General features: G+C 44.7%; 1 long non-coding RNA gene across 5 annotated transcripts; it reads right to left on the minus strand.

The window, feature by feature from the left end:
* Positions 1 to 1,206: 1,206 nt before the first annotated feature.
* LOC132208727 (uncharacterized) lies at positions 1,207 to 14,067 on the minus strand. 5 transcript variants are annotated; one of them, XR_009444853.1, is made up of 5 exons: positions 13,899 to 14,065; positions 13,702 to 13,745; positions 12,792 to 12,933; positions 6,758 to 6,868; positions 1,207 to 6,461 (listed from the first exon to the last, which is right to left on the minus strand). It is a non-coding gene; the product is annotated as an uncharacterized LOC132208727 (long non-coding RNA). The 5 variants fall into 5 exon arrangements; XR_009444850.1 differs by having other exon boundaries at positions 6,758 to 6,889; positions 13,702 to 14,067; XR_009444852.1 differs by having other exon boundaries at positions 1,207 to 5,972; positions 13,702 to 14,064.
* Positions 14,068 to 14,427: the final 360 nt, after the last annotated feature.

The following is a 14,427-nucleotide window of genomic DNA, read 5'->3' on the forward strand; positions in this document are numbered from 1 at the left end:
TCACCAACATCCAATTCAGTTGTCACAAGATGTCCTTATCCTCAAACACCAACACCTCGCAATTAAGGCCAAAATTCCATTTACTTTCTTCATAACTTCAGCAGCAGTTTAGGACTTAAGACCCGTCCTTGTCCTTTTCTTACAAATCCTGAATCGAAAAGTTATAATAACTACCTGCAAAATGCCATCCCACTGAAACTTCAACCACTTGCTCGACTTTGTAACCTAAAGTTAAGTCCAGGACCTTCCCCTTCCTTGTTGGGACTTCTACTTAGTGGCTGAAAAAAATGCTGTCCTGGATGTATTTTAAAAATTCTGATAAATCCTTCACACTGTGATGACTACATTAATGTCGAGGAAGTTGAAAGCTCCTGCTACTTTTACACTTGCTCAAAATTTGCCTCCTTATTTATTTGTAGAGTTTTCAAAGATGCCACCCCTCCTTATTGCTGTAATCGATTCCCTAAACAAAATAACAATATCTCCTCCTCCTTTACCACCTCCACTGCCTTGCATGAAGACCCTGTATCCTGGAAGACTGAGCTGCTAACCATGTCCAAGTGACAGCAATGTCTTTATGGCCCCATTAATTTGTATCCTTGAATCATCTGCCTTATTCATCTGACTCCAAGCATTAAATACCATTCACCCTTAAACTCCCTGATACCTTAAACTGGCCTGTGACAATGCCTTCCAGACTCTCGTCTCTCCTCTTTTTGGCCCTTATTATTATTTTGAACATTCTCTCTGGATTTCAGCCCACTGCTAAGTGATTTACAAGACCCTCAACAGTACTGGAAACGCACCCCCACCCCCCACAAGGATGCAGGTCCCATTCTGGTTTAGGTGTAACCGCTGTGTGTAATTCTAGTCTTCCTGCTAAAGGAAGGGTGTTGTAAAACTTGAAAAGGTTTGGAAAAGAATTGTAATGGTTATTATTGTAATAGTGTACCATTAGTACACTAAGTTTCAAGCATTATGGGATGACCCTGTTCCCAATTGCTCATATGAAGTGTACTGACTGTCATTCTGAGTGAAAAATAAAAACCACAGGTTCCTCGCACATGTTGGAGGTGAGGATGGAGGAGTTAGGGGAGATGGAGAGCCTTTCAAAATAAACTAGTCTGCTTTTGAGATGAAGACTCAATGCACAGTAGTTTTATTAAAAGGTTGACTTATATTGTTTTTTTTCTCCCAACTAGGTAACCAGACACGTGGTGTTTTCAAACATCATGAGAAACATGCCCAGATAACATGACGTGGACACAGATAATAGGAGCAACAACAAAAATTCCTACAGATTCTTGGGAACTCATTGGTGGTTATCCACAGTGGCTCAGCGGTTAGCACTGCTGCCTCTCAATGCCAGGGACCCAGATTTGATTCCACCCTTGGGCAACTGAGTGTGTGGAGTTGGCATGTTCTCCCTGTGGCTACGTGGGTTTCCTCTGGGTGCTCTGGTTTCCTCCCATGTGTTGGTTAGGTGGATTGGCCAAGCTAAATTGCCCAGAGTGTTCAGGGATGTGTAGATTAGGTGGGCTACGGGGAGATGTGTCTGGGTGGGATGCTCTGAGGTTTTCTGTGGAATTCTTGGGCCAAATGGCCTGTTTCCATACTGTAGGAATACTCTGAATTCTATAAAAACCAGTCCTAATGAACTAGGAAATCCCTTTTCACAGTGTGCAGGTGGATTGTCTTTACCCAGTGTGAATGTGTTGATATACAGCAAAAAAAGTCATCATTTTCCAAACCGACCCTACAGTTACATAATTGTTATTAAGATTAATGTAAAAGGACTAATAAATTAGACACCATTTATTTCAATGCCAGAGGCCTAACAGCTCAGGCAGATGAACTCAGGGCAAGGTTGGAAACATGGAACTGGGTTATCATTGCAATTACAGAGACAAGGCTCAAGGATGGACAGGGCTGCCAGCTTAATGTTCTAAGATATAGATCCTATAGAAACGATAGAAAGTCAAAAGCGGGAGGGGAAAGCAAAGCAAGAGAGGAGTGAAAAGTGGCTTTTTTGAGCAAGGGTAACATTATGGCTTTACTTAGGCAGGATATATCTGAGAACACATCCAGGGAAGTTATTTGGGTGGAACTGAGAAATAAGAGAGGGATGATCACTTTATGGGGATTACACTATAGGCCTCCCAATAGTCAGCAGGAATGTGACAAACAATTTTGAAAGAAGATCTCAGTTATCTGTAAGAATAACAGGGTTGTTATGGAATGGATTTTAACTTTCCAAACACAGACTGGGAATTCCATGGTGTAAAAGGTTTGAATGGAGAGGAATTTGCTGGGAGTGTGCAGGAAAATGTTGATTCAGTATGTGATGTACCGACTAGAGAAAGTGCAAAACTTGACCTGCTCTTGGCAAATAAAGCAGGACAGCTGACTAGGGTATCAGCATGGGAGGGCGTTGGGGCCAGTGACCATAATACTATTAGTTTTAAAATAGTGATGGAAAAGAGTAGACCAGGTCTGAAAGTTAAAATTCTATATTGGAGGAAGGCCAATTTTAATGGTATTACACAACAGCTTTCAAAAGTTGATTGGGACAGATATTTGCAGGTAAAACGGAAAGGTTCAGAAGTGGGAAGCCTTCAAAAAATAAGATAACGAGAGTTCAGGGACAGTATGTTCCTGTTTGGGTGAAGGACAAGGCTGGTAGGTGTAGGGAATTCTGGATGACTACAGAAATCAAGGTTTTGGTCAAGAAAAAGGACGGACATGTCAGGTATAGACAGCAGAGATTGTCATTATACTCTTATAAGAATTCACTCAATGGTATACTTAAGAGGGAAATTAGGAGGGCAAAAAGGGGACATGAGGTAGCTTCGGCAAATAGCATGAAGGAAAATCCAGAGGGATTCTACAAATAGATTAAGAACAAAAGGATAACTATGGAGAGATAGGGCCCCTTAAAAAGCAGCAATGCCGCCTATGTGTGGAATTGCAAGAAATGGGGAATATAATAAAACAAGTATTATGCATCAGTATTTACTACTGAAAAGGATATGGAAGATATAGACTGTGGGGAAATAAATAGCAACATCTTGAAAATTAGCCATATTTCAGAGGTAGTGACGCCGAACGGCTTAAAATGCATAAAAGTGGATAAATTCCTGGGACCTGATCAAGTGTATCAGAGAACTTGGAGGGAAGCTGGGCAAGTGATTGCTGGGCCCCTTGCTGAGATATTTGTATCAATCGATAGCCACAGGTGAGGGACCAGAAGTTGGCTAATGTGGTGCCACTATTTAAGAAAGGTGGTAAGGAAAAACCACGGAACTATAGGCCAGTGAGCCTGATATTAGTGGTGGGCAAGTCGTTGCAGGGAATCCTGAGGGATAGTACTTGAAATATTTGGAAAGGGAAGGACTGATTAGGGATAGTCAACGTAGCTGTGTGTGGGAAATCATGTCTCACTGACGATTTTTTTTTAAGAAGGAACAAAGAGGATTGATTAGGGCAAAGCAGTGGATGTGTTCTATATGGATGTCAGTAAGGCAGTTGACAAGGTTCCTCATGACTGATTAGCAAGGTCAGATCACATGGAATACAGAGAGAACCAGTCATTTGGATACAGATCTGACTTGAAGGTAGGAGACAGAGTGCTGGTGGAGGGTTGCTTTGTAGACTGGAGGTGTGTGACCAGTGGTGTGCCGCAAGGATCAGAGCTGGGTCCACTCATTTCTGTCATTTATAAAGATGATTTGGATGTGAATGTAGGAGTTATAGTTACTAAGTACCAATCCTTGCAGCATACTGCAGGTCAAAGGCCTTTCCAAATGGCCAGCTCTCCCTGGATTCCATGTGATCTAACCTTGTTAATCAGGCTACCATGCGGAATTTTACTTACTGAAATCCATAATCGAAAACATCCACCGCTCTGCCATCAATCTTCTTTGTAACTTCTTCAAAAAGAAAACTCAATCAAGTTAGTAAGACATAATTTCCTACGGACAAAGCCATCTTGACTATCCCCATTCAGTCCACGCTTTCCAAATACATGTAAATCCTATCCCTCAGAATTCCCTCCAACTACTTACCCACAACTGACGTCAGGCTCACCAAAAGTATTGTTCCCTGGTTTTATGTTACCACCTTTCTTAAACAATGGCACCACATTAGGCAACCCCCAGTCTAACAGCTCACCTATAACTGTCAATGGTGCAAATATCTGAGCAAGGGGCCCAATCGCAAGCCTAACTTCCCGCAAAGTTCGACAGTACACCTGAAGAGGTCCTGGGATTTATCCACCTTTATGCTCTGTAAGGCATCCAGCACCACCTCCTCTATAATATGGAACTTTAAGATACACATTCATTTCTCTAAGGTCTCTAGCTTTCATATCCTTTTCCACAGTAAATACTGATGTAAAATACTTGTTTTGCATCTCACCCATCTCATGCATTCCCACACATAGGCGGTCTTACTGTGCTTTGAAGGGGTATAATCGTGTCAAAGTTGGCCTTCGTCCCATTTAAAACTTTAACTTTTAGACCAAGTCTATCATTCTCCATAAATATTTTAAAACTAATAGAACTATGATCATAGGCCCCAAAATATTTTCCCCACTAACCCTTCAGTCACCTGCCCTACCTTATTTCCCAAGAGAAGATCAAGTTTTGAGCAGGGACTAGTGACACAAGTACAAACAGCCCAACGATCAAAGTTCATTCCTTGATTTAAGAGCAAAATCCTTCAAATGTGGTTGTGGTGAACTTGCTGGTGTGTTAACAGTTTGCATGATTGAGTGAATCCCTTTCCACACATAGAACAAGTGAATGGTCTGTCCCCAGAGTGAACTCGCTGGTGTCTCAGCAGGTTGATTGAGTGAGTAAATCCCTTCCCACACTCGGAACAGGTGAACGGTTTCTCTCCAGTGTGAACTCGCTGGTGTATCAGCAGGTGAACTGTCTGAGTGAATGCTTTTCCACACTCCGAACAGGTGAATGGTCTCTCTCCAGTATGAAGTCGCTGATGTGTCGGCAGGTTGGATGAGTGAGTAAATCCCTTCCCACACTCGGAACAGGTGAAAGGTTTCTCTCCAGTGTGAACTTGCTGGTGTCTCAGCAGGTTAGTTGACGAAATGAATCCTTTCCCACACAGAGCAGGTGAACAGTCTGTCCCCATTGTGAATTCGCTGATGTGTCAACAGGCTGCATGACAAAGCAAATTTTTTCCCCACATACAGAGCAAGTGAATGGCCTCTCTCCTGTGTGAATTCACTGGTGTTTCAGCAGGTGAGATGTCTGCGCAAATCCTTTCCCACACAGAGCAGGCAAACGGTCTCTCCCCACTGTGAACTCGCTGGTGTATCAGCAGGTTGTTTGACTGAGTAAATCCCAGCCCACAATCAGAGCAAATGAATGGTTTCTCCCCAGTGTGACTGCGTTGGTGCATTTCCAGCTCGGATGGGTAAATAAATCCCTTCCCACAGTCTCTCCCCAGTGTGACTGCGCTGGTGTTTGGACATTTCAGATGAATCTTCACAGACTCTTCGACACACAAACAATACGCATTTCTCCCTGGTGTGAACAGTGCTTCTTCCTTCAATGTTCAAAATCCTGAGATAATTAGGTTATGACAAACAGATTGAGTGTCAGATCTGGGTGTGGTTTTGTTTGATTTCTCTGAATGCAATCAAAATTTCAAACAGAAAAGCAGAGAGAGAAACCAGAAGAACACACATAAAGATTGTGAAACTCAGAAATAAATCTGGTCAATTGTGGATCCAACACTTAGGGCCACAGCTGGATTATCAGTAAAACTGAACTGGTTCATTAAATGTCCTTCAGGGAAGGGAAACATTCAGCGTTTGCCCAAAACTACAAAAAGAGATAGAGTTTGGACAGACATGCATTTTATACATCTGAAAATGAATCCAATTCCTGTTTTCTCCCCATACCCTTTGATGCTTCTGAAGGACTAAGATGCAGCAAAATACCTGAAATCTGAAATAAAAACAGAAAAAGATGGAGATACACAGCAGATCTGGCAGCATCTGAAATGGTGATAGATGCAGGAACCATTGCAATCTTGAAGAAGTGTTGAGATGATCATCCATTGCACCATAATACAGGTTACACACCAAGTGCCAGAAAATGGGCCTAGCTTCAATAGGTGCTTGATGGCCAGCACCGATACAATGGGGACATGGTGTTCAACAATTTTACCTGAGTGTCTGACCCCATTTAGTTCCGTGTTTCTCTCCTGTTCTCTTTTAGAAAACAGGCAGCAGCAAGTAGTGAAGAATGCAAATGATATTTCGGCCTTCATTGAGAGGATTCGAGTACAGGAAGAGGGATATCTTTCTATAAGGGCCTTGGTGAGACCACACCTGGAGTCGTGTGCACCTTTGTTCTCCTTTCCAGAGGAAGGATGCCCTGGCTACTGAATGATCGTAAAGAAGGTTCACCAGACCAATTCCTGGGATCACAGGACTGATGTATGAAAAGCGATTTGATCTTGATTAATCCTTCTTTCTTTTAATCTTTCAGCCACCGACAACATCATGAACTAATTTCACGTCCCATTTGCTGATTTGAGTCTTTTACTGCTAAAGGTATACTTTGGTTCCCATTCCCCTGTCATACGAGTTTAAATCCTCACCAGTGGAACTAGCAAAAGCATCAACAAGAATATCTGTCCCAGCTCTGCCCAGGACAATTGTTCAAGCTTGTGCATGTCCCACCTTCCCCAGAAACAAACAAAGTCTCAATGCCTCAGGAATCCAAACCTTTTAAGTTATAGCTCCAGCCATGCACTCATCTCATCTGTCCTCTTATGCTTTTACTAGCACGTGCATTGTAGCAGCTCACACTGTTACTGGATTAGATCACAAAAGGTCCTGTGGGGGTATAAAAGAGTCCTGTTGAGAAGGAACATTAGGGAATTTACTTGGGTTTCTGTAAACAGACAGTTCAAAACACATAAGCATTTTAACAAGAGGCAGTTTTTAAAGGCCTGGTTCAGCCACAATCACAAGTTTGTTACTTAATAAAAAGTAGAAGCAAAAGTCTGATCCTACAGCATTCTGAACTGTTTAGGTAATTGTAACCAGAAATGCAAACAACCAATTAACGTGAAATGGTTAGTTGAATTCCTTGAGCAAATGTTTGTCAGCAATAAAAGCAGCTCACTGTATCATTATGGAAGGCAAAGCAATAAATGGTGTAAACACAACCTCTAAAAGACCAACAACATAGGAAGGGGCAAAGAAAGGTTATAAAGAGAGAAGTCAGGGCTGCAGAGATAAAACAATTGAAATGTAGATATGGATAATTTGAATAAGTTCTTACATCCAAAGATCAAGGGAAGAGTGACAAAGATGGATTACAAAATCCAAAATGAAGATATGGTTAGTGCCTTAGTTATTTGTGAAATCTAAACAAGTTCTCTTTCATAGATAATGGGAACTGCAGATGCTGGAGATTCCAAGATAATAAAATGTGAAGCTGGATGAACACAGCAGGCCAAGCAGCATCTCAGGAGCACAAAAGCTGACGTTTCGGGCCTAGACCCTTCATCAGAGAGGGGGATGGGGGGAGGGAACTGGAATAAATAGGGAGAGAGGGGGAGGCGGACCGAAGATGGAGAGTAAAGAAGATAGGTGGAGAGGGTGTAGGTGGGGAGGTAGGGAGGGGATAGGTCAGTCCAGGGAAGACGGACAGGTCAAGGAGGTGGGATGAGGTTAGTAGGTAGCTGGGGGTGCGGCTTGGGGTGGGAGGAAGGGATGGGTGAGAGGAAGAACCGGTTAGGGAGGCAGAGACAGGTTGGACTGGTTTTGGGATGCAGTGGGTGGGGGGGAAGAGCTGGGCTGGTTGTGTGGTGCAGTGGGGGGAGGGGATGAACTGGGCTGGTTGAGGGATGGGGAGATTTTGAAACTGGTGAAGTCCACATTGATACCATATGGCTGCAGGGTTCCCAGGCGGAATATGAGTTGCTGTTCCTGCAACCTTCGGGTGGCATCATTGTGGCAGTGCAGGAGGCCCATGATGGACATGTCATCAAGAGAATGGGAGGGGGAGTGGAAATGGTTTGCGACTGGGAGGTGCAGTTGTTTGTTGCGAACTGAGCGGAGGTGTTCTGCAAAGCGGTCCCCAAGCCTCCGCTTGGTTTCCCCAATGTAGAGAAAGCCGCACCGGGTACAGTGGATGCAGTATACCACATTGGCAGATGTGCAGGTGAACCTCTGCTTAATGTGGAATGTCATCTTGGGGCCTGGGATGGGGGTGAGGGAGGAGGTGTGGGGACAAGTGTAGCATTTCCTGCGGTTGCAGGGGAAGGTGCCGGGTGTGGTGGGGTTGGAGGGCAGTGTGGAGCGAACAAGGGAGTCACGGAGAGAGTGGTCTCTCCGGAAAGCAGACAGGGGTGGGGATGGAAAAATGTCTTGGGTGGTGGGGTCGGATTGTAAATGGCGGAAGTGTCGGAGGATAATGCGTTGTATCCGGAGGTTGGTAGGGTGGTGTGTGAGAACGAGGGGGATCCTCTTGGGGCGGTTGTGGCGGGGGCGGGGTGTGAGGGATGTGTCGCGGGAAATGCGGGAGACGCGGTCAAGGGCGTTCTCAATCACCGTGGGGGGGAAGTTGCGGTCCTTAAAGAACTTGGACATCTGGGATGTGCGGGAGTGGAATGTCTTATCGTGGGAGCAGATGCGGCGGAGGCGGAGGAATTGGGAATAGGGGATGGAATTTTTGCAGGAGGGTGGGTGGGAGGAGGTGTATTCTAGGTAGCTGTGGGAGTCGGTGGGCTTGTAATGGACATCATTGGGGAAACCAAGCGGAGGCTTGGGGACCGCTTTGCAGAACACCTCCGCTCAGTTCGCAACAAACAACTGCACCTCCCAGTCGCAAACCATTTCCACTCCCCCTCCCATTCTCTTGATGACATGTCCATCATGGGCCTCCTGCACTGCCACAATGATGCCACCCGAAGGTTGCAGGAACAGCAACTCATATTCCGCCTGGGAACCCTGCAGCCATATGGTATCAATGTGGACTTCACCAGTTTCAAAATCTCCCCTTCCCCCACTGCATCCCTCAACCAGCCCAGTTCATCCCCTCCCCCCACTGCACCACACAACCAGCCCAGCTCTTCCCCCCCACCCACTGCATCCCAAAACCAGTCCAACCTGTCTCTGCCTCCCTAACCGGTTCTTCCTCTCACCCATCCCTTCCTCCCACCCCAAGCCGCACCCCCAGCTACCTACTAACCTCATCCCACCTCCTTGACCTGTCCGTCTTCCCTGGACTGACCTATCCCCTCCCTACCTCCCCACCTACACCCTCTCCACCTATCTTCTTTACTCTCCATCTTCGGTCCGCCTCCCCCTCTCTCCCTATTTATTCCAGTTCCCTCCCCCCATCCCCCTCTCTGATGAAGGGTCTAGGCCCGAAACGTCAGCTTTTGTGCTCCTGAGATGCTGCTTGGCCTGCTGTGTTCATCCAGCCTCACATTTTATTATCTAAGTTCTCTTTCATGGCTTGGTAAAGCTCTAAAGGTGACTGAATTTCACCCTCGGTGGAATTTGAATAGATGCTTTTTATTAAAACAAGAAAGTAATAATGGAAAGCGCTTAGAGTAGAAAATGAAACTTCAGTTTAAAAATCATTTACAGAATGCAAATCGTTGGGATTGTAAACTGCAGCAAGTCAGAAACACTGTTTGATCTCTTAAGCTGAAGTGAGAGAGGGATTTTTCCACAATTTGTATTACAAAATTGTAACTTTATATCAGAGTTGAGTTTAAAAGACTTAATCACAATTCCTAACAATCCACATTACAGTTAGTAGAGAATTTGGAAAAGTTCTTAGTGAGAAGCTACTATTTTGGTTTTGGCAAAAAATGTGGTGCAGCTGGCAAATGTCTGAGGAGGGATGTAACTGTCAAAAGCATTGCCAGGTCCCAAAGACAGACGAAGTAGTTTTCTAGATAACCTCAGGAGATTATAGGAGGGTTTAGGACTGAACATAGTGTTGTCCACAATTGTTTGAACATAGAACATAACAGCACAGTACAGGCCCTTCGGCCCTCGATGTTGTGCCGACCTGTCATACCGATCTCAAGCCCATCTAACCTACACTATTCCATGTACGTCCATATGCTTGTCCAATGACGAGTTAAATGTACCTAAAGTTGGCAAATCTACTCCCGTTGCAGGCAAAGCGTTCCATTCCCTTACTACTCTGAGTAAAGAAACTACCTCTGGCATCTGTCCTATATCTTTCACCCCTCAATTTAAAGCTATGCCCCCTCCTACTCGCCGTCACCATCCTAGGAAAATGGTTTGCTTACTGGATTGGGTATATTGATTTGGGGTGTGTGGCTAACAATGACAACAATATTGCATGTAAATAACACCTAGCGAATGGAATAAAAATATCACAATCAGCCAGGGAAAGTTTGAGTGTCACTGTCCACTCTTCCAATCTGAGCTGTATTTAAGAGGGGAATTAGGCCTCATGTGAAAGCCAGGTTTGGAGCGGACTCTGGCCTCTCCCACACATGCGGTAACAGAGCTCTGAATAAAGGTCACTTGTACAACTGAACACAACACAAACTTCTCCCGACAACAATGTGGCACTGGGTGTAAGCTTGACAATACTACATTTGAGATCTCGTATTTTAGTGTATCTCTTAACTTCCTATCTTCAGCTTTCAGGTCCTCCTCCCTTGGTTTTCCTATGTCACTGGTACAATCGGATGTTCATCCTCCCACTCCAGAATGTCCTGAAGCTGCTCCATGTCATTGCTAATCCTGGCACCAGGGAGGCAACATACCATCCTGGATTCATGTCTCTCTCTATCCCTTACTATCGAATCCCCTGTCTCTACAGTCATATTCATCGTTTCCCTCCCCTTCTATGCAGCGGAGTTACTCCGAGTGCCATGAACCCGACTGATGCTGCTTCCCAAGTGGCCACCCCAACATCACCCCCACATCACCCCCACCCCCGGACAGTACCCAAAACAGTATATCTATTTGAGGGGGATGACTCAAGCACTTCCTTTCTGAGCCTTTTACTGGTCTGATGGTCACCCATTCCCTTGCTGTCTGTGTAATCTTCACCTGCTGCGTGACCAATCTGTTGAGAATGCGACCACAACCTTCGCAGTTACCATGGATGCTCCATACTGACTGCACCCACAGCTCAAGCTCTGAAAAGCAGTTAACCAGTAGCTGCAGATGGACACACTTCCTGCGCAAATAGCCAATAGGGACACTGGTAATGTCCCGGAGTTTAATGCGGAAAACTGTGAGGTGATTCACGTTGGAAGGAGTAACAGGAATACAGAGTACTGGGCGAATGGTAAGATTCTTGGTAGTGTGGATGAGCAAAGAGATCTCCGTGTCCATGTACATAGATCCCTGAAAGTTTCCACAAGTTGATAGGGTTGTTAAGAAGGTGTACAATGTGTTCGTTTTTACTGATCGAGGGATTGAGTTTCAGAACCATGAGGTCATATTGCAGCCGTACGAAACTCTGGTGCGGCCGCACTTGGAGTTCTGGTCACCGCATCGCAGGAAGGATGTGCAAGCATTGGAAAGGGTGCACAGGAGATTTACCAGAATGTTGCCTGGTATCAAGGGAAGGTCTTATGAGGAAAGGTTGAGGGACTTTAGGCTGTTTTCGTTAAAGAGAAGGTTCAGAGGTGACCTAATAGAGACATACAAGATGATATGAGGATTAGATAGGGTGGACACTGAGATCCTTTTTCCTCAGATGGAGCTGGCTAGCACGAGGGGATATAGCTTTAGATTGACGGGTCATAGATATCGTACAGATGTCAGACATAGGTTCTGTACTCAGAGTAATAAGGGCGTGCAATGCCCTGCCTGCAACAGTAGTCAACTCGCCAAGTTTAAGGGCATTTAAGTAGTCATTGGATAAACATATGGATGATAATGGAATAGTGTAGGTTAAATGGGCTTCAGTGTGGTTTCACAGGTCGACACAACATCAAGAGCCTATGTTCTATTGTGCAAGAGGAGCACACCACAGATGTGATGTCTTCTGTTATGACTTCTCTCCAGATTAAACCAGTTTCTGCCTTAAAAAGAATTTAGTTAAGCTAGGTCCTCCCCCTTAATTTCAAACATTACTATTATAAACCTAAAGCCCCTAACTTCATTTAAGCTAATACATACTTTAAAAACTGTAAGAAAGTTCTTTACGGTATCAAATATCAATTTGAGAGACTTTCTGAACTGCCCAAACTGAGACTGAGCATCACACTCAATCTTTCAGTTTCACTTTCTGTTTCACCCAACTCCAAAGCACTCTCACTTAGCCAAGCAGTACTCACAGTGCAGCCTTTTCATTTTCATTGTCTGCTCACACCCACTCTGATCTCAGCCTCCCATACTGTTTCAACACAGCTCAATGGAAGCTCAGGGAACAGCATCTTCACATTAAATGCAGTAATTTATAACCCTCAGGAATCAACACAGACTTCAGTTTCAGGATCAATGGAGTTGTCAGGAAATGGAAGATTCCACCTGGAGGGGTGCTGGAATTTGTGCCCACAAGGAATTTTAAAAGGAAGTTTGCAGGTATTCAAGAATGAAAAATGTATAGATTAAAATCATGAAGTAGGCGATTGGGACTAAATATGGCAGTTCTTTCAAAGAGACGAGGTGTTGTTTGGACAAATCTACCCCTCTCAGGCCAATATCTCCTTTCTCAGCTGCAGGATATAGAACTGAACACTTGTCCCAGGGGTGATCAAACCAAAAATTTGAATATCCTGCTTTCAAGTTACAAACTTACCAGGAATATTCTCCCACGCATAGAATGGTTAAACCTCTTCCCTTTCCCAGTTAAGTGTCAATGATACTCAGATCCTGATCACTCCGCTTAATGGAGAACTTGCTTTGTGATCCTGGTCTGCAAATTATTCTCAATAAATATCCTGCAAAGCAAATCCACAAGAGACAAATAACAGTCAGCCCTGGACAGAAATCCAGAAAAAACAACAAGATTGTCTGGAAAAGGCAAACATTTCTCTTGGTTTCTGTTAGTTATGTATAAATCCTCCTCTTCAAAGCACCCTGCTCCCCCACACAGAAAAATGCAGAGGTAAAATACACCCATTATTAGAGACTGAGGAAGTCAGACATTAATAAATTTGACCAGGGAGCACAAGGGGACTCAGAGCACTTTCAGTGATTTGATCCCAATCATATGAATACTGGGCAAACGGATATGCTTTAATAGATCATAATATTTAAAGCAGGACTTCCTACAGTGAGAGTGCAACAGGTAACATGAAGTTCTAAGCAAGGGTTAGCGGATCCGAAACGTTATTTTTTTTTCTTTCACAGATGCTACCAAACCTACTGAGCTTTTCCAGCAACTTTGTTTTTGAACATGCAGTTCTGAACGCGTTTTCGGCATTTCTCCTCCATTAAATATCTAACGTATAACTTGCAGCAATTTATACTGCCTGAAGCCAGTACTCCGCCAGTGTCAAAAGTCCTTCCCAGGAAATACACGCCATGTCCCACAGTCTGGGAAAGAAGTCCAGAAAAACAAAAACAAACATTTCTCTTGTCTTAATCTCCCCCTCCCAAACAAGAAAGGCTGCGCTTGCGTTCCACTGCAGATTGCCACCTATAAATATGGCGATCCGGCATGAGTCCCGAAGATCATTGCCCCTAATAAAGATGGTGGCAATTACCTCTGCCTATCGCAGCCTCAGGTCCGCAGCAGTTTTTCCGTTTCCTGCAAAACACGGGGCCGGCATGTTAAAATTTGTTTTCTGACATGCATCAACGGCTATTAAAGCCTCTCAGTCAATACCGAAAGTATTTCCCTCCCGTTTTTTTGCAGCTTTCCTTTTTGTCCCGTGTACTGTACTTTCGGCAAGCAGCTAACCTTCAGTCGCAGGGATATTGCGTCTCCGGACAAAGACGATCACGTGATTTTCAGACAAACATCTCACTCGCTCTCTGATGAAGGGTCTAGGCCCGAAACGTCAGCTTTTGTGCTCCTGAGATGCTGCTTGTCCTGCTGTGTTCATCCAGCCTCACATTTTATTATCTTGGAATCTCCAGCATCTGCAGTTCCCATTATCTCTCACTCGCTCTGATTGGTTGGAGGGTAGGCCGCTTCCATTGGGTCCTCCAAGCCCTGTCCCGTGCTCCTATTGAACCAAAGCTGACATCGCTCACAGGGAGACAGCAATAGCTGCAGGTGCTGGAGTCACAGTTGACACAGTGTGGAGCTGGAGGAACACAGTGAGCCAGGCACCATCAGAGGAGCAGGAAAGTTGATGGTTCAGGACCTTTCTTCAGAAGTGGGGGAGGGGATGGGAGCTGAGACATAAACAGAGTGGGGGCTGGGGAAGGTAGGTGGGAAGGTGATAGGTGAGTGCAGGTAGTCAGTGGTGAAGATTTTTCCTGCT

Source organism: Stegostoma tigrinum, unplaced genomic scaffold (genome assembly GCF_030684315.1).
Source record: "Stegostoma tigrinum isolate sSteTig4 unplaced genomic scaffold, sSteTig4.hap1 scaffold_53, whole genome shotgun sequence".
Classification (NCBI taxonomy): Eukaryota; Metazoa; Chordata; class Chondrichthyes; order Orectolobiformes; family Stegostomatidae; genus Stegostoma; species Stegostoma tigrinum.